Below are 18,447 nucleotides of genomic sequence, written 5' to 3'. Positions count from 1 at the left end.
TTTCTTTCTTTCTTTCTTTCTTTCTTTCTTTCTTTCTTTCTCTCTCTCTCTCTTTCTCTCTTTCTCTCTTTCTTTCTTTTCTTTCTTTCTTGAGACCGAGTCTCTCTCTATTGCCCAGGCTGCAGTGCAGTGGCGTGATCTTGGCCCACTGAAACCTCTGTATCCCAAGTGATTCTCCTGCCTCAGCCTCCCAAGTAGCTGGGATTGCAGTCACCCACCATCATGCCTGGCTAATTTTTGTGTTTTTGTAGAGATAGCATTTTACCATGTTGGCCAGGCTGGTCTTGAACTCCTGACTTCAGGTTATGTGCCCACCTCGGCCTCCCAAAGTGCTGGGATTACAAGCGTGACCCACCGCACCCAGCCTTTTCTTTTTTCTTTTCCTTTTTTTTTTTTTAAGGCAAGGTTTTGTTCTCTCACCCAAGCTGTGCAGTGGCATGATCGTAGCTCACTGCAGTCTTGAACTTCTGGGCTCAAGTAATCCTCTTGCTTCAGCCTCCCGAGTAGCTAGGACTACAGGTGCATGCCACAACAACCAGCTGACTTACTGTCTATTTATATTTTATTTGAGACGGGATCTCGCTCTGTTGTCCATGCTGGAGTGCAGCAGCATGACCACGGCTCACTGCAGTCTACTTCCTGGGCTCAAACAATCCTCTCACCTCAGCCTCCCAAGTAGCTGGGACCACAGGCGCATGCTACCATGACTGGCTAATTTTTGTATTTTTGGTAGAGACAGGGTTTCACCATGTTGCCTAGGCTGGGCTCAAACTCCTGAACTCGAGTGACCCAACTGCCTTGGCCTCCCAAAATGCTAGGATCACAGGCGTGAGCCACTGTACCTGGCAAAAATACTATCTTTCTTCCACTAGATTGCCTTTACATCTTTGTTGAAATTCGGTTGAACTTATATACATGGATCCGTTTACAAGCCTTGATCTATTTGCCCATCTTGATGCCAATATGACACTGTCTTGATTGTGCTGTCGCTTTACAATCATCTTGAAGTAGTAGAAGTCCTTCAATTTGTCCCCTTCTTTTCCAAAATTGTTTTGATTATTCTGAATCCCTTGTGCCTGCCTGCCTTTCCTTCCTTCCTTCCTTCTTTCTCCTTCCTTCCTTCCTTCTTTCTTTCTTCCTTTCTTTCCTTTCTTTCCTTCTTTCCTTCTTTCCTTCTTTCCTTCTTCTTTCTTTCTTTCTTTCTTTCTTTCTTTCTTTCTTTCTTTCTTTCTTTCTTTCTTTCTTCCTTTCTTTCTTTCTTTCTGTCTTTCTTCCTTTCTTCCTTTCTTCCTTTCTTCCTTTCTTCCTTTCCTCCAACACAGTCTCACTCTGTCGCCCAGGCTGGAGTGCAGTGGTGTGATCTTGGCTCACTGCAACCTCTACCTCCCGGGTTCAAGTGATTCTCATGCCTCAGACTCCTAAGTAGTTGGGATTACAGGCGTGTGCCACCGTTCTGGCTAAGTTTTGTATTTTTAGTAGAGAAGGGGTTTCACCATGTTGCCCAGGCTTGTCTTGAACTTCTGACTTCAGGCGATCCGCCCGTCTCGGCCTCCCAAGGTGCTGGGATTACAGGCATGAGCACTGTGCTTGGTCTCAGTCCCTGCATTTTTATAAGAATTTTAGAATTAGCTTGTCAATTTCTAAACAAAAAATCTGCTGGAAGTTTGACTGGGCTTGTGTTGAATTTATGGATCAGTTTGGGAAGAGTTCACATCTTTTTTTTTTTTTTTAGATGGAGTCTTGCTCTGTTGCCCAGGCTGGAGTGCAGTGGGGGGATCTCGGCTCACTGCAAGCTCCACCTCCCAGGTTCACGACATTCTCCTGCCTCAGACTCCCGAGTAGCTGGGACTACAGGTGCCCGCCACCACACCCAGCTAATTTTTTGTATTTTTAGTTGAAACGGGGTTTCACTGTGTTAGCCAGGATGGTCTTGATCTCCTGACCTCGTGATCTGCCCACCTCAGCCTCCCAAAGTGCTGGGATTACAAGCATGAGCCACTGCACCCGGCCAGAGTTGACATCTTGACAGTATTAAGTCTTCTGATTCATGAGCATGGTATATTTCTCTATTTATTCAGGTCTTTAATTCCTCTAAGCAAGTTTCATAGTTTCTGGTATCAAGTCTTGTATATCCTTTGTCAGACTTATCCCTAAATAGTTCATATGTTTTGGATGCTACTATACAGGTTTTTTTTTTTTAATTTCAATTTCCAATAGTTCACCTTCTAGTATATAGAAATGTAATCGATTTTTATATGTTGACAGAGTCTCGCTCTGTCACCTAGGCTGGAGTGCAATGGCGCAATCTTGGCTCACTGCAACCTCTGCCTCCCGGGTTCAAGCCATTCTCCTGCCTTGGCCTCCCGAGTAGCTGGGATTACAGGTGCCTGCCACCACTCCCTGCTAATTTTTGTATTTTTGGTAGAAATGGGGTTTCAGCATGTTGGCCAGGCTGGTCTTGAACTCCTAACCTCAGATGATCCACCCGCTTTGGCCTCCCAAAGTGCTGATATTACAGGCGTGAGCCACTGCACCCAGCTTCCATCAGATTTTCTGTGTAGAAATTCATGCCATCTGTGAATAATGATCATTTTGCTGCTGCCTTTCAAATCTGATGCCTTTTTCCCTTTCTTGCATTGGCTGAACTACAGTGCTGACTAGGGATGATATTCAGGTCTTTAATTCCTCTAAGCAAATTTCATAGTTTCTGGTGTCAAGTCTTGTATATCCTTTGTCAGACTTATCCCTAAATATTTCATATTTTTTGGATGTTACTATACAGGGTTTCTTTTTTTTTTTTTTAATTTCAATTTCCAATAGTTCACTTGCTAGTATATAGAAATGTAATCGATTTTTATATATTGATCTTATCTCCTACAATCTTGTTAAACTTACTTATTAGTTCTAATAGCCACTTAACAAATTCCATCAGATTTTCTACATAGAAATTCATGTCATCTGTGAATAATGATCATTTTGCTGCTGCTTTTCAAATCTGATGTCTTTTTCCCTTTCTTGCACTGGTTGAACTACAGTGCTGACTAGGGATGAAGAGGGTGGACATCCCTGCCTTATTCCCATGCTGAGATGCAAATCTAGGGCTCTTTGGGGAAAATCCACACTCTTAGTGGAGCCCTCTATGGTGTCATGGATTCCTTCTTTGTTAGGTTGTGCTATCAGTATAATCGAATCTGTTTTAAAACCCCAGGATATTTTTTTGTGTGTCATTTCAAAGGGATTGTCCAGGATGAAGGGGCACACATGCGGGCTTAGGGTAGCCATCTCAAATCAGAAGTCCAAATGTTCGGGTTTTGTCAGAGAAGTGTAACCCCAAAAGACAGAGGGTGGGGAGTCAAGATGATCTGACAAATCAGGGACTCTGGGCTGACAAGAGAAGAGAGTGGGCTGGGCGCAGTGGCTCACGCCTGTAATCCCAGCACTTTGGGAGGCTGAGGTGGGTGGATCATTTGAGGTCAGGAGTTCGAGAACAGCCTGGCCAACATGGTGAAACCCTGTCTCTATTAAAAATACAAAAATTATCCAGATGTGCCGGGCGCGGTGGCTCAAGCCTGTAATCCCAGCACTTTGGGAGGCCGAGACGGGCGGATCACGAGGTCAGGAGATCGAGACCATCCTGACTAACACAGTGAAACCCCGTCTCTACTAAAAAATACAAAAAACTAGCCGGGCGAGGTGGCGGGTGCCTGTAGTCCCAGCTACTCCGGAGGCTGAGGCAGGAGAATGGCGTGAACCCGGGAGGCGGAGCTTGCAGTGAGCTGGGATCTGGCCACTGCACTCCAGCCTGGGCGACAGAGCGAGACTCTGTCTCAAAAAAAAAAAAAAAAAATTATCCAGATGGTAGTGGTGCATGCCTGTAATTCCAGCTACTTGGGAAGCTGAGACAGGAGAATCACTTGAGCCTACGAGGCGGCGGTTGTGGTGAGCCAAGACCTCACCACTGCACTCCAGTCTGGGTGACAGAGTGAGACCCTGCCTCATTTAAAAAAAAAAAAAAAAAAAAAAAAGGAGTGGAGGCAGAAGGGAGCTGATGGACAGGGACTGCACCTCTGGATCAGTTAATGGGAGGTTGAAGAACAGTTGTATGACGAATCGTTGAATAAAGGGAGTAGACGATGCTCCAGAGAGGAAAACATGAGCACATACAGATGGTAACAGTGTCTAGATGGGAACAAGGCTGTGGATACAGTGGAAAGTGATCAGGCATGTGAAGGTCACGGCACTGAGGGGCTGAGACTTTGAAGTTACCCAGGATATGCTAGGAATTGGAATGTCAAAAGGCTTCAACAAATGAGAGGCAGTACTGCGGGCTCAATGGACAAGGCCACTGTGGGTGGCACAGTGAGGGTGGCACAGATGGATAGAGCAGAGGCTTTTGCAAGAAAAATGACAGAATGATGTTTTGGAAGCAGCACTGGGGAACTAGGAAGGGCCTGATCCCACCTCCCAATAGTGGCCCCACTTCCTGACCCTGAGATTGGGGGTGAAGGAGACTAAGCAGCAGCTGTTCCTGGAAGGGACAATGTGAGCCACAACAGCCATGGGGAGGTGCCAGACTCTTTCTCCCCAGTCCTGGGGTCCCAGCTCCCCTGCCTCTGGTTACACTTGGGGACTGGAATCCAGCTGCGGCCTGGAAGTTGGACACACAGTCCAGGGACTCAGGGCCAAGTGTTTCCATCAGCCTGGAGGTAAAGAAGAGAGGGGCTTTGGATGCCACAGGCAAGTCACTTCACTTTTCTGAGCCTCGCTTTTATCAACTCTAAAATGGAGTTTTATACACGCAGATTGAATTAAATAGAATAATATCCTGAGTGCTTAAGAATGACCCCAAGTATGATTATTTTATGTTCCTAGAGCTAGACCTAGATTTCCTTGTCCTTCTATGAGGAGCTCCTTGATTTTGGCCAGAAGCGCAGCCCACCCCTTGGAAGTAAGGAGCTGGAGCCCGATGCTCAGGGCAGCGTCAGGTCCTCAAAGGTGTCCCTTGAACACCTTTGAACACCAGCCCCTTACGGCCTCCGACAGGATGCTTGCATCCAGTTCAGGGCAGGACCTGGACGGGGGCTGGGCAGCTCTGAGTCTCCAACAGGACAAGGAACACAGCTGTGGGTCCTGGAAGGGAGGGGACAGGAGGCAAAGGGTGCATCCGTCTGCCTGACCCAGATGTGGCTGAAAACAGAGCAGGGCTGGGAAGGGCTGTGCTGGTCTCACAGGGTTGGAGCAGGACTGCTCACCATGGAGGCTGGCGGTGACAGTAATCCATAGCGGCTACACACTGGGGAGCTTCTCCCGCCTTCTTCCCAATTTCTAGATCCACACGTAGACACGCCAGAGAGACTTGCTCAAGCTCCCACAGCCAGAAGGTGGGACTTAGTGGGAGCATTTATGGGGCACGTTCCCTGTGCCTCTAGCCCATTCTCTCAATCCTCATCTTCACGTCCACTTTGGGAGAGCAGGAGATTGTTTCTGTTTCTGGTTGCGCCCCAACCACTGAAAGATGACGCTGCTCCTAGTAGGTGCTCAATAAATATTTGTTGAGTGTCAAGTGCATACCAGGCACTGTGCTGAGTGGCTTGTATCTGTGCACTCTCACTAACCCTCCCAGGCCCATTTTACAGATGAAGAAACTGGGAAACACAGAGGCTGAGTGCTCTCAAACATGCCAGTTGCCCCCTCCTGACCAAATAAACTGCCAGAGATACAGGGCTGTAAGGCAGAGTGGGTAGGTGTGAGAAGGGATCTGGCTCTGAATTCTGCCTACATCACAAATTAACTTGTGTCGTCGGGCAACTCACTTGATGCTTCTGGACCTGTTTCTTTTGTTTTGTTTTGTCTTGGAGACAGAGTCTCACTCTGTCACCCAGGCTGGACAGTGGCATGATATCAGCTCACTGCAGTGTCCACCTCCTGGACTCAAGTGATTCTCCTGCCTCAGCCTCCCAAGTAGCTGGGATTACAGGCACCACCACACTTGGCTAATTTTTGTATTTTTAGGAGAGATAGGGTCTCACTATGTTGGCCAGACTGGTCTTGAACTCCTGGCTTCAAGTGATCTGCCCGCCTTGGCCTCCCAAAGTGCTGGGGTTACAGGTATGAGCCATTGCTCAGCCTCAGTTTCTTTATCTGAGTGTAGTTGGGGTTGTAGGGTTGCCATGGGGCCCTGAAGCCCTGGATCTGGGTAGAGACAGTGAGAGGGGGTAAAGGTTGGGGCCCTTCTTAGGAAGGGAGTCATGGCTCTGCTCTGGGAGGTGGTAAGAGATGAAGGGGATGTACTGGGCTCTGGGAGACACATGGACCCAAATTCTTATGCCACTTACAAGCTGTGGGGCCTTGGGGATGGAACCTGAACTTCCTGAGCTTCTATTTCCACATCAATAGAAAGGAGGGAAGCATATGCACCACTTGGGCTTGTTATGAGGTTACATAAGGCCATGCTGCCAAGTGCCTATAGCAGGTGGTGCTTAGTAAACAAAAGCATGTGGGTGTCCCCTGGGCCAGCCTTTCCAGGAGAATCCCCTGAAATGCATCCCTGACCTGACCTTGGTCCCCTTGAGCTAGTAAGTCTCTAACACCTCTCCCTCTCTCTCTCTCTTTTTTTATTTTTAAACAGGGTCTTGCTCTGTGGGTCAGGCTGGAGTGCAGTGGTATGATCATGGTTCACTGCAGTCTTGGCCTCCTGGGCTGAAGTGATACTCCCACCTCAGCCTCCCGAGTAGCTGGAACCACCATGCCTGGCTAATTCTTGCATTTTATTTTGTAGAGACGAGATTTTGCTATGTTGTCCAGGCTGTTCTCAAATTCCTGGGCTCAAGTCATCTGCCTGCCTCGGCCTCCCAGAGTGGTGGGATCACAGACGTGAGCCACCTCGCCTGGCTGTCACTAAAACTTCCACAAGGAATTTGTTTCTTACATTGGCCTCTCTCCCCAGTCAGGAGAGGTTACCCTGCTAGTGAACTGGAGAAGGATGTGGTCAGGGTGGCTGGTGTCCAGAAGAGACACTTACTCAACCTCTGCATCCCTGCCTTTCCCAGGGTGACTCCTCCCTGCCCATAGCTACATGTTCTTCCTGAATCATGTCACTTAAAAGCCTCCGTGGGCACCTGCAGGGCCCACCCGAAGCTCCTTAGCTGGGCATCCACCATTCACAGCTCCTCCAACACTAGCCTGCCCCGTCCCAGCCTCTCCTGCTGCCGCTCCCTGGGCAGCCCTCTACCCCTGAGCCATACCGGCTCCTGCGCGCTGACCCCAGCGCGCTGACCCCAGCTTTCCCAACATTCTCCCTTGGCCGGGAACACCCTCCTCCTCTTTACCACTCAGCAAAATCCTGCTTTGCTTTCAAGGCCTAACTCAGATTTCAGCCACCTCTCCTATAAAGCTTTTCCAGATCCCTTTCCCTGAGGACTGATTGCTCCTTCCTCAGTGCCCCACCCCCAGGCTGGCAGGGCACACTGTCGCAGGGCAGCGGAATGGTGTCCGTAGGTCCCAGCTGTTCTGCTCCTGCTGCTCTGGGAAGAGGACAGACATGACTGGTCTCCTGTCCCGCCCTATCCTGACTGCTGGATGCCTGGCCCTCCAGAGTCCCCTGTGTACGTCCCCAGCCCCCATCTGGGCTCTGAGCCCCAGAGGTAGCAGGTGTATTCCTCATCCGGCAGGAAGCCTCTGGCTCCACCCCGGTAGGCTGTGTGCGAAGCTATAGTACAGATGGGGTTGTTGAAAATATCCGTGACATATTCCAAACTGGCCTACTTTCCTATCACGAGAGTCTGAGACGGAGACGGGCGAGGACAAGTGAGATGGAAGTTTGGGACCTGTTCCCACCTCCTTCCTCCCTCAGTTCAGTTGTTAGGAGAGGGATTTGTAGCCTCTCCCAGCGGTCCCCGCCCTGTTCTGGGGCTGTGTGGCTGGGGTGTTGGCGGAGAGGGTGGCATGGGGATGTGGGGGTGCAGAAGGCCTAGGGAAGTTGATAGAGCCACCAAGAAAGGAGGCCTGGGTCCTATCTGGGAAGCTTCTGGCCCCAAGAGGCAGGGCAGTGGGGGTCATCTCACTGGACTTAAGGACTGAGGGTCTGGGCTCAAGTCCTGGCTCACCTGTGAGGCCTCAAACAAGTTTCTTAACTTCTCTGGGCTTCAGTTTTCTCAACAGGAAAACGGGTTATTCGTAATCCTGGCTTGCCTCCTTGAAGCCTTGATTATGGGGTTGCTTTGAAGACTCTAAAGCTCTGGACCCTGCCTTAATAATCTGCTTCTCACCAGGCACAGTGGCTCATGCCTGTAATCCCAGCACTTTGGGAGGCCGAGGCAGGTGGATCACGAGGTCAGGAGATCGAGACCATCCTGGCTAACACGTTGAAACCCCGTCTCTACTAAAAATACAAAAAAATTAGCCAGTCGTGGTGGCGCATGCCTGTAGTCCCAGCTACTCGGGAGGCTGAGGCAGGAGAATGGGGTGAACCCGGGAGGCGGAGCTTGCAGTCAACTGAGATCACACCACTGCACTCCAGCCTGGGCAACAGAGCGAGACTCCGTCTCAAAATAATAATAATAATAATAATAATAATAATAATAATCTGTTTCTCAGCCTCTCCCTGTCAGCGAGGCTCTGCCCTTGCATGGCAGCTTAAGTGGTCACCTGCTGTGGTCCTCTGCCTCCCAGCAGGCCTGGCTGGGCCTCCACCCTTAATCCTAGTTGAATGATCTCTGAATAGGGAGTCACCCAGCATCCTCCCCCTGGTGCCAGGCCTTCATCATCCATCCTGCACTGCCAGGAGGTTCACACTTAGAGCTAATTTCAGTCTCTCTTGCTGACATGAAGCCCCTAGAGCGTTCCCTGGCTTGTCTCCTCCCTCACACACACGGTGATCATTATTTTAGTTTCTCCCTTTTCAGATGAAATATGCCCTCCTTCCCTCTGTTTCTCAAGGTGGGCACAATTCTTTTTTTTTTTTTTTTTTTTTTGAGACGGAGTCTCCTCTGTCGCCCAGGCTGGAGTGCAGTGGCCGGATCTCAGCTCACTGCAAGCTCCGCCTCCCGGGTTCACGCCATTCTCCTGCCTCAGCCTCCCAAGTAGCTGGGACTACAGGCGCCTGCCACCTCGCCCGGCTAGTTTTTTGTATTTTTTTGATAGAGACGGGGTTTCACCGTATTAGCCAGGATGGTCTCGATCTCCTGATCTCGTGATCCGCCCGTCTCGGCCTCCCAAAGTGCTGGGATTACAGGCTTGAGCCACCGCGCCCGGCCGGTGGGCACAATTCTTGAGGCATTTTTAACTCTGATGAAGCCAAACTACTTCTTCTTATTATTATTATTCTTGTTCCTCCTTCTCCTCCTTCTTCTTCTTCCTCTTCTTTTTTTTTTTTTTTTTTTTTGCGACAAGGTCTTACTCTATTGGCCAGGCTGGAGTGCAGTGGTGCATTCATGGCTCACTGCAGTGTCCACCCCCTGGGCTCAAGTGACCTTACTGTCTCAGCCCCTTGAGTAGCTGGGATTACGGGTATGCACCACCACACCTGGCTAATTTTTTTTTTTTAATTTTTACTTTTTAGAGACGGGGTTTCACTATGTTGCCCAGGCTGGTCTTAAACTTCTGGGCTCAAGAAATCCTCCAGCTTCGTCTTCCCCAAGTGCTAGAATTACCGGTGAAGCTGAGCTTCTTCCTGCTTTCAGGCCCAACTTTGGATTCTATGGAGGCCCTTCTCTGCCTCCGTTTCTCCAGCTGAAGCACAAATAGAAAAATGTGGCCAAATCGAGGAAGATTGGTTGCTGTGGATCCGCTAATCAGGGCAAAACTAGAAATAATGATTCATTTGAAACACTTATGGGCCCAGCGTGGTGCCTCACGCGTGTAATTCCAGCACTTTGGGAGGCCGAGGCAGGCGGATCACCTGAGAGCAGGAGTTCAAGACCAGCCTGGCCAACATGGCGAAACTCCATCTGTACTAAAAATACAAAAATTAGTTGGGCGTGGTGGTGGGCGCCTGTAATCCCAGTTACTCAGGAGGTTGAGGCAAGAGAATCACTTGAACCTAGGAGGTGGAGGTTGCAGTGAGCCAAGATCGAGACATTGTACTCCAGCCTGGGCAACAGAGCAACACTCTGTCTCCAAAAAATAAAATTAAATTAAAAATAAGCAAAATGTATTTTTTTTTACTTTCCTTTTTTTTTTTTTTTTTTTTTTTTATTTGATACAGTGTCTCACTCTGTTGCCAGGCTGGAGTGCAGTGGTGCATCTCACAATCTCGGCTCAATGCAACCTCCGCCTCTCGGGTTCAAGCGATTCCCCCGCCTCAACCTCCTGAGTAGCTGGGGCTACAGGTGTGTGCTACCATGCCCAGCTAATTTTTGGTTTTTTTTTTTTTTTTTTTTTTTTTGAGACAGAGTCTTGCTCTGTCGCCCAGGCTGGGGTGCAGTGGCCGGATCTCAGCTCACTGCAAGCTCCGCCTCCCGGGTTTAGACCATTCTCCTGCCTCAGCCTCCCGAGTAGCTGGGACTACAGGCGCCCGCCACCTCGCCCGGCTAGTTTTTTGTATTTTTTAGTAGAGACGGGGTTTCACCGTGTTAGCCAGGATGGTCTCGATCTCCTGACCTCGTGATCCGCCTGTCTCGGCCTCCCAAAGTGCTGGGATTACAGGCTTGAGCCACCGCGCCCGGCCTAATTTTTGTATTTTTAATAGAGATGAGGTTTCACCATGTTGGCCAGGATGGTCTGGATCTCTCGACCTCATGAACCGCCTACCTCGGCCTCCCAAAGTGTTGTGATTACAGGTATGAGCCACCACACCCAGCCTTTTTATAGTTCTTAACATGTCAAGATGTCGTTAATTTTTGGCCCCAGTCATATACCAGCAGTTATTGCTGAGAGGGTTGGATCTCCCAGGTGATGAGGTGAAGTCAGGAGTGGGGCAGGGAGTGGGATGGAGCCCTTGCTGAGGGGAGCTCAGAGGGGCCAGCACAGAAGATGGGTAGACACAGAGGAGCAGCCACAGGAGAGGCCAGGGGAGTGGGGTACAAATCAGGACAGCAATACCTGGAATCCATGCAGTGAGGTGCTGGACACCCCAGAGAGGGAGAGGCCAGGAGGCACCGGCAGAGAGGACCACAGCTCTGTCTTGGCTAGGAGACAGACGGCCACAAAGAAAGCTACAAAGGTGTTAGGAAAGCCCAGGGGAGTGCGAAGTTCAGCTAGAATATGTTTGTGTGTTTGCTTATGTGTGTAAGGAAGGAAGGGGCTGGAATTTGGAAAGGCTTTACTGAGGAAATGGAATTTGAGCTGGGCTTTGAGGCCAGAGTCAGGTGTCAACAGGTGCAGAGGAAGGAAAGGACAACCCCATGGAGGGGAACAGTATGGGCAAAGACATGGAGTGTGAAGGGAAGATTTTGTGTGTGTGTGTGTGTGTGTGTGTGTGTGTGTGTGTGTTGTGTTGCAGGAGGCAGCCAGAAATAAGGCTGGAAAGATTAGAGGATGGGGTCGTGGAGGACCTGGAATGCCAGTCTGAGTTTATCGAGTAGGTCAGCATTCTCACCAAAGGTGAAAGGGTCCTTAGGGTAGTGCTTCTCAAACTCTGTAATGAAGGACCACCCCTGCCTTTTAAAAAAATTTCCAATTGATTGTATACCCATATTTTTTTTTTTTTTTTTTGAGGCGGAGTCTCGCTCTGTCGCCCAGGCTGGAGTGCAGTGGCGCGATCTCGGCTCACTGCAAGCTCCGCCTCCCGGGTTCCCGCCATTCTCCTGCCTCAGCCTCCCGAGTAGCTGGGACTACAGGCGCCGCCACCACGCCCGGCTAATTTTTTTTTTTGTATTTTTAGTGGAGACGGGGTTTCATTGTGTTAGCCAGGATGGTCTCGATCTCCTGACCTCGTGATCCGCCCGCCTCGGCCTCCCAAAGTGCTGGGATTACAGGCTTGAGCCACCGCGCCCGGCCTGTATACCCATATTTTTGTAAAATACAGTAAAACTGGTCATGTGCCTAGATGTACAGGCAATCACTATAAAGGTTTCTCAATGCTTGCTCTCCATTTCTGTTTTCTTGCGAACCAGTGGCTGGCACTGGTCTGTGGACCACACTTTGAGTAGCTCTGCCCTAGGGGTCCTTGGATGGGCTGCAGAGGTCAAAGAGGCCCACTCATTTCTTGTAGATGGGAACATATGTTTATTTATTTACAGTGAATGCAAAACTTTTGTTAAGACCTCAAAGGGTTCAGATTCCTATAATCCATTGGTGTGAGAATGGGGAGCCATTGAAGATCTTTGAGCAGAAGGGGCTATAGGAAGCTTTGGAGCAGGAAGGAGCAGTGAACAGCCTGATTCACCCTGGAACTCCTCCCCACTCTGCTGCACCCTGAGCAGGCAGCCCAGGGCCTGGCACGTGGGGAGAGCGCTGTGGGGAATGTGAGATTCCAGAGAGCCGGAGGTTCACCTATGGGTTGATTAAAACAATCTGTGTTAGGCCTGTAATCCCAGCACTTTGGGAGGCCGAGGTAGGCAGATCACCTGAGGTCAGGAGTTCAAGACCAGCCTGGCCAACATGGCAAAACCTTATCTCTACTAAAAATACAAAAATTAACTGGGCATGGTGGCACATGCCTGTAATCCCGGTTACTCAGGAGGCTGAGGCAGGAGAATCACTTGAACTCGGGAGGCAGAGGTTGCAGTGAGCCAAGATCGTGCCACTGCACTTACAAAAGAAAAGAAAATCTGTGGTAAAGAAAACCAAAGGGCTTTGAAAGCTATGTTTGGAGCAAAGGATCAAGGAGGGGTGGACCTGCCACTGGGGCAGATGGCACGATGTTAGCTGAAGATGCAAAGCACAGATCACCTGTCTGCCACCTGCTTGGGAGGCAGGAACCTGAAAGGGAAGCCCCCATGGAGTGAGGGCCAGGCAGAGGAAGAGGCTTCGGGGAGCAGCCTGGGGCCAGAAAACATCCCAAGGCCCTACGAGTATCTTCCGAGAGTCCTTGGAGCAGTGTCCAGTGTTCCAGCACACCGGGAAAGCCTGTGACTCATGTGGGCACAAGCTCTTGTTCCAAAGAAGATAGGCTGAACTTTTCAGATGATTCTGCTCATTGAATTCCCTGGCAGACTCCTACTTTCATTATTACTTTGTTTTTTTGAGGCAAGATTTACATAGTATATTAATAAAAGTAACCATTATAAAGTGAAAAACTCAGTGGCATTTAGAGCTTTGTTTTTTTGTGTGTGTTTTTTTTGTTTTTTGGGGGACGGAGTTTTACTCTTGTTGCCCAGGCTGGAGTGAAATGGCGTGACCTTGGCTCACCGCAACTTCCACCTCCTGGGTTCAACCGATTCTCGTGCCTCAGCCTCCAGAGTAGCTGGGATAACAGGCATACACCACCACACCTGGCTAATTTTGTATTTTTAGTAGAGATGGGGTTTCTCCACGTTGGTCAGGCTGTCTCGAACTCCTGACCTCGGGTGATCTGCCCGCCTCGGCCTCCCAAAGTGCTGGGATTACAGACGTGAGCCACCACGCCCAGCTAGTGCTTTCATAATACTTTGCAACAATCAACTCTATATAGTTCCAACACGCTTTCGTCACCCCAAATGGAAACCTCATACCCATTAACAGTTGCTGCCTGTTCTCCCATCTCTCCAGGCAAATCTCTGTGGATTTATCTATTCTGAATATTTCATATAAATAGAATCATACAATATATGACTTTTAATGACTGGTTTCTCTCACTTAGCATGATGTTTTGGTGAGGGTTGGAGATTTTTTTGTAAAGATAGGGGTTTGCCACATTGCCCAGGCTGGCCTCAAGGAATTCTCCTGCCTTGGTCTCTCATAGCACCGGGATTATGGCCTGAGCCACAGTGCCCAGCCAGCATGATGTTTTTGAGGTTCATCCATGTTGAAGCATGTATTAGTACTTCATTCCTTTTTATGGATGAATAGTATTCCATTGTATGGATATACCACAATTTGTGTATCCATTCGTCCACTGAAGGACATTTGGGCTGTTGGATCATAGGGTCGTTCTATGTTTAAAGAACTGCCAAACTGCTTTCCATAGCTGCTCAACCATTTCACATTCCCATCAGCAATGCGTGAGAATTCTTCCTACTTTCATCATTAAGTAGGGGAGTACTATAACCTTGGAAGGCAAGGAGGTGGTTACTAGGTGCTAGCAGGGGTAAAACAGATCAGGATAGTACTGGCTCCATTCCCCGCACCTTCTACCACAGTCTTCTAAGGCTGGTTGGTAGGCCTGGGAGAGCAGCTAGCTGGAGGTGGGAGGAGGCTTCCATTTTTTTCCCCAAGACATGTGAATCAGATGGTGAAATCTAGAGCCTTAAAGTCAAGCTGGGTGTGGCCCTGCAGGAGTTGGGCTTATAGTGTACCTGGGCCTCAGTGGCTCATAATATGTCCTCTTAAGGAGAGATACAGACTGTACCTTCCTTCTCCTCCTCCCTGCCCTGGCCTCATCTTTCTTCTTTTTTCCCTTTCCCTGTCCTAGGCCTTCTTTCACTCTTTCCATTTCTCCTTACATCTCTCCCTCTCTTCTTCTCTCTTTCCTCCCCTCCCCTCTGCTTCCCCTCTTCTTCCCTTTTCTTCCGTTTTTCTGCACATCTCACCTTCTCTTCATCCCACTTCTGTTTGCCCCATCCCCTGGTCCTCCATCTCTCCACTGTAGCTCCAGTCTCCTCTCTCCCTCCTCCCCCAACTATAGCACTAAGGTTGCAGTTCACTCACCCACCCACCCAGGCAATTCTTTTTTGGTTTGTTTGTTTTTTGAGAAACAGTCATGGTCTGTCGCCCAGGCTGGAGTGCAGTGATGTGATCTTGGCTCATTGTAACCTCCGCCTCCTAGGTTCAAGTGATTCTCATGCCTCAGCCTCCCGAGTAGCTGGGCTTACAGGTGCACGCCACCATGCCTGGCTAATATTTGTATTTTTAGTAGAGACAGGGTTTTGCCATGTTGGCCAGGCTGGTCTCAACTCCTGATCTCAGGTGATCCACCTGCCTCGGCCTCCCAAAATGCTGCGATTACAGGCGTGAGCCACCGCACCCAGCCCCACCCCGACAATACTTTTTAATTTTTTTTTTGAGGTGGAGTTTCACTTTTGTTGCCCAAGCTGGAGTACAATGGCGCGATCTCAGCTCACTGCAACATCTGCCTCCCGGTTTCAAGTGATTCTCCTGCCTCAGTCTCCCAAGCATCTGGGATTACAGGCACCTGACACCACGCCCAGCTAATTTGTTGTATTTTTAGTAGAAACAGAGTTTCACCATGTTAGCCAGTCTGGTCTCGAACTTCTGACCTCAGGTGATCCTCCTGCCTCGGCTTCCCAAAGTGCTGGGATTACAGGGGTGAGCCACTGCGCCTGGCCCCACCCCAACAATTCTTATGCCTAGGGGACCAAGTGGGAAGGGAAGAGGTGGGGAGCTGCACGCATGCTCATGGACTGTAGCCACAAGCCCCTCTCTCCACTTAGGCCCTGGGAGGTCACCCAGAGTGAGGTGGGTGCTAGGAACCCTCTCCCTTGCCATTATTCTTTCCTCCTACAGAGAAGGGAGATCCACTGGCATCAGCATCACAGAGCATGGACCTGGCACACAGCAGGGGATCCGGGATCCAGTTCCAGTCTCCAGCTTGGGCAACAAAAGTGAAACTCCATCTTAAAATAAATAAATAAATAAATAAATAAATAAAATAATTGTCGGGGTGGGGCACGTCTGTAATCCCAGCACTTTGGGATGCCGAGGAAGGATCACCTGAGGTCAGGAGTTCAAGACCAGTCTGCCCAACATGGTGAAACCCAGTCTTTACTAAAAATACAAACATTAGCTGGGCGTTGTGGCGGTTGCCTGTAATCCCAGCTACTCGGGAGGCTGAGGCAGGAGTATGACTTGAGCCCAGGAGGCAGATGTTGCAGTGAGCCGAGATCGAGCCACTGCACTCCAGCCTGGGTGACAGAGTGAGACTCCATCTAAAAAAAAAAAAAAAAAAAAAAAGATAAAGATAAAGAAAAGAAAGGAAAAGAAAAGAAAAAAGAAATGCGAATTCTCAGGCCCCTCCTCAAATCTGTTGAATCTGAGACCTTGGAGGGCGGGCAGCAATCCCTGGTTTAACACGCCCTCCAGGCGATTGGGCTTTTCCAATTACTTTGAGAGCCACTGCCCTACCATAGGGGGAGCCCTGGCTTAATGAGGGGAGCAAGGTGCCTGACTCAAGGAGCTCCCGGTCTGATGGGACAGATGGAACCATTGCCATCAGACAGGGAAGAGAGCCTTGTGCTCAGGAAATTCCACTGGGAGGGGAACACCTTGGCTTTTCACTCCAAGCCCCTACACCGGTCCCTCCCTGCCAGAAGCATCAGGATAAGGTTCTCTGGAGGAGGCTGGCTACAGCTCCGACCCCAGAGAACCTGACTCCACTTTCTCTCTCCATTCTTCAGAAAGCGGGTTTGATGTGCTAATGAGGGTATCAATTAGGGAGCATCATTAGCATTCATTACAATAACAAGCAGGGAAGGGGGGATGGTCTTTAGAAATTTACTGCCACTCCCTCCTCTCCTATGGAGTGGGAGGAGGAACAGGAGGGTGAGGAATGTGAGAAGGGAGGCTTAGGGGCTCTGGAAGACCAGGCTGTGTTCAGAAACCCCCAGATGCAGGCCTGGGGCAGGGGGAAGCACCCTCTTCCTCCTTGGCTCCTCCCCCACCCCCTTGTGCCCCAGGTGCCACGTCACTGCCCTTGTTTACTTGCTCCAGAATAGGACCAGGTCCCCAGGCCCTCACTGTCTGCAGGCCCCCCTTAGTGGAATGTGGATGGTTCCTTGGGGTCTCCTGAAATGCCTGGCCAGACAACAGCCCCATGGACCGGGGGCTTTCTCAAGGATACTGCGCTGGGGGTGCTCCAAAACAGCAGAGTGAGCAGTTTGGGGTGTCCCAGCCATTATTTCCACATCACCCTGTACCTTCTCCTAGAGGCCCAGACACCCCTCTCTGCCCATCCCAAGGCCCACCTCCCTTTACTTGCCCAGATGTTTCTCCAGATGCAATCCCTGTTCCTATTGCATCTTGGGGAAGGAGAGGCAAGGCTGAGAATTCTCTCCTCTGGGGTGCACCCCCATAACCTGTCTCTTGCAGACTCCCAGGAACAGGTGAGGACTGGGTGGGATGTTTGGGGAGGCAAGGTGAGTGGTTAGGATCTGCTATTCCAAGCCCCAAACATGCCAGCTGCCCTCTCCCAACCAAATACACTGCCAGAGGCACAGGGGAGGGGGACCAGAGGGAAGTTACCTGTTGAGGAATGAGAGCGGGGGCGGGGTGGCACCTGAGGCATCTCAGGTGGAGGCAGCTGGCAAATTGGTTGTGCCTGGGCACCATGCCAGCTTACAGGAGCAATTCTCGTCTCTCAGCTGAAGTAATACCTGTGTTGCTTTCGCCCTGCTCAGTGGAGATGGTGTCCCCAGCCTTCTCTCTCCACCAGGAACCCCTCCTTTTGAGACCTGGTGGGAGGAGGGAAAGCCACCTATTTTTCTTGGGGTCAATGAGGGGTGATGGTGCCAGGCCATATGTTCTGTGGCTCCACTTTCAGCCTTGGGACCTTGGGTTCTATTCAGGGAGCTGTATCCCTTCTCACCCCTCTGGGGGACCCATGGAGTCAGCTGGGTGGGGTGGGTGTGGACAAAGCATCTTTGGGGAGGAGAGGGGATAAGGGTCTCAAATGAGCTGACAGCTGTGAGGATGATCAGAAATGCTAAGGATTCATCATTAAAAGGTGAGCTATACAAATTAAAAATATTACATATATCTGATTTAAGTGCCTCACTATGGAGGTGGCCTTCATGATGAGCGAGCTCACCTTAGGGTGGGTAAAAATGGATGTTTCATTCTGCTGACATCTTTGGAACTGCTCCCAATCCCTGGGGGCTGCATCACAGAACATTTCCCACTCCACCCCAAGCCAGTGGGGTTGGGCAGGCAAATCTCCACTCGATGGCACAAGCATCTTTTCAATGGTCAACTAGAGGTAATGCCTCAGGTCACTCTCCCCACAACAGGACCAGATCCCTGTCTCCTTCCCGATTATGGCATGGCTATACATCTTAACTCTCAGCCACATTCCTGATCCCAGTTCTCTTCTAACAACTGTATGGTTATGAGACTTTGTGTCCCAGGGGTTGTCCCTGCTGTGGCGGCCCACAGGGTTATGAGATGATGGTGATAGAAGACAGGCGGGGAGCTTTGGCGTAAGGCAGATGTGGGTTTGAATTTCAACTTTGCTGCTCTTACATTGGGCAATTGGCTGTATCTCTCCGATAGGGGGTTGAAAATGCTCACTTCTGTCAGGCTGTTGAAAGGGTTAAATTATGGGTAGAGCACCTGCTGATTTTCTTCCCCTTAGGCACAAAGTGGGGGAGGGAAGAAATCTTGTTCCTTTCGGGGAATCTGAGTTGGGGGGAGGTG

Source organism: Macaca fascicularis, chromosome 16, assembly GCF_037993035.2.
Source record: "Macaca fascicularis isolate 582-1 chromosome 16, T2T-MFA8v1.1".
Taxonomy (NCBI): domain Eukaryota; kingdom Metazoa; phylum Chordata; class Mammalia; order Primates; family Cercopithecidae; genus Macaca; species Macaca fascicularis.
The sequence above is the reverse complement of the archived record's forward strand: the minus strand, read 5'-3'. Positions refer to the sequence as shown.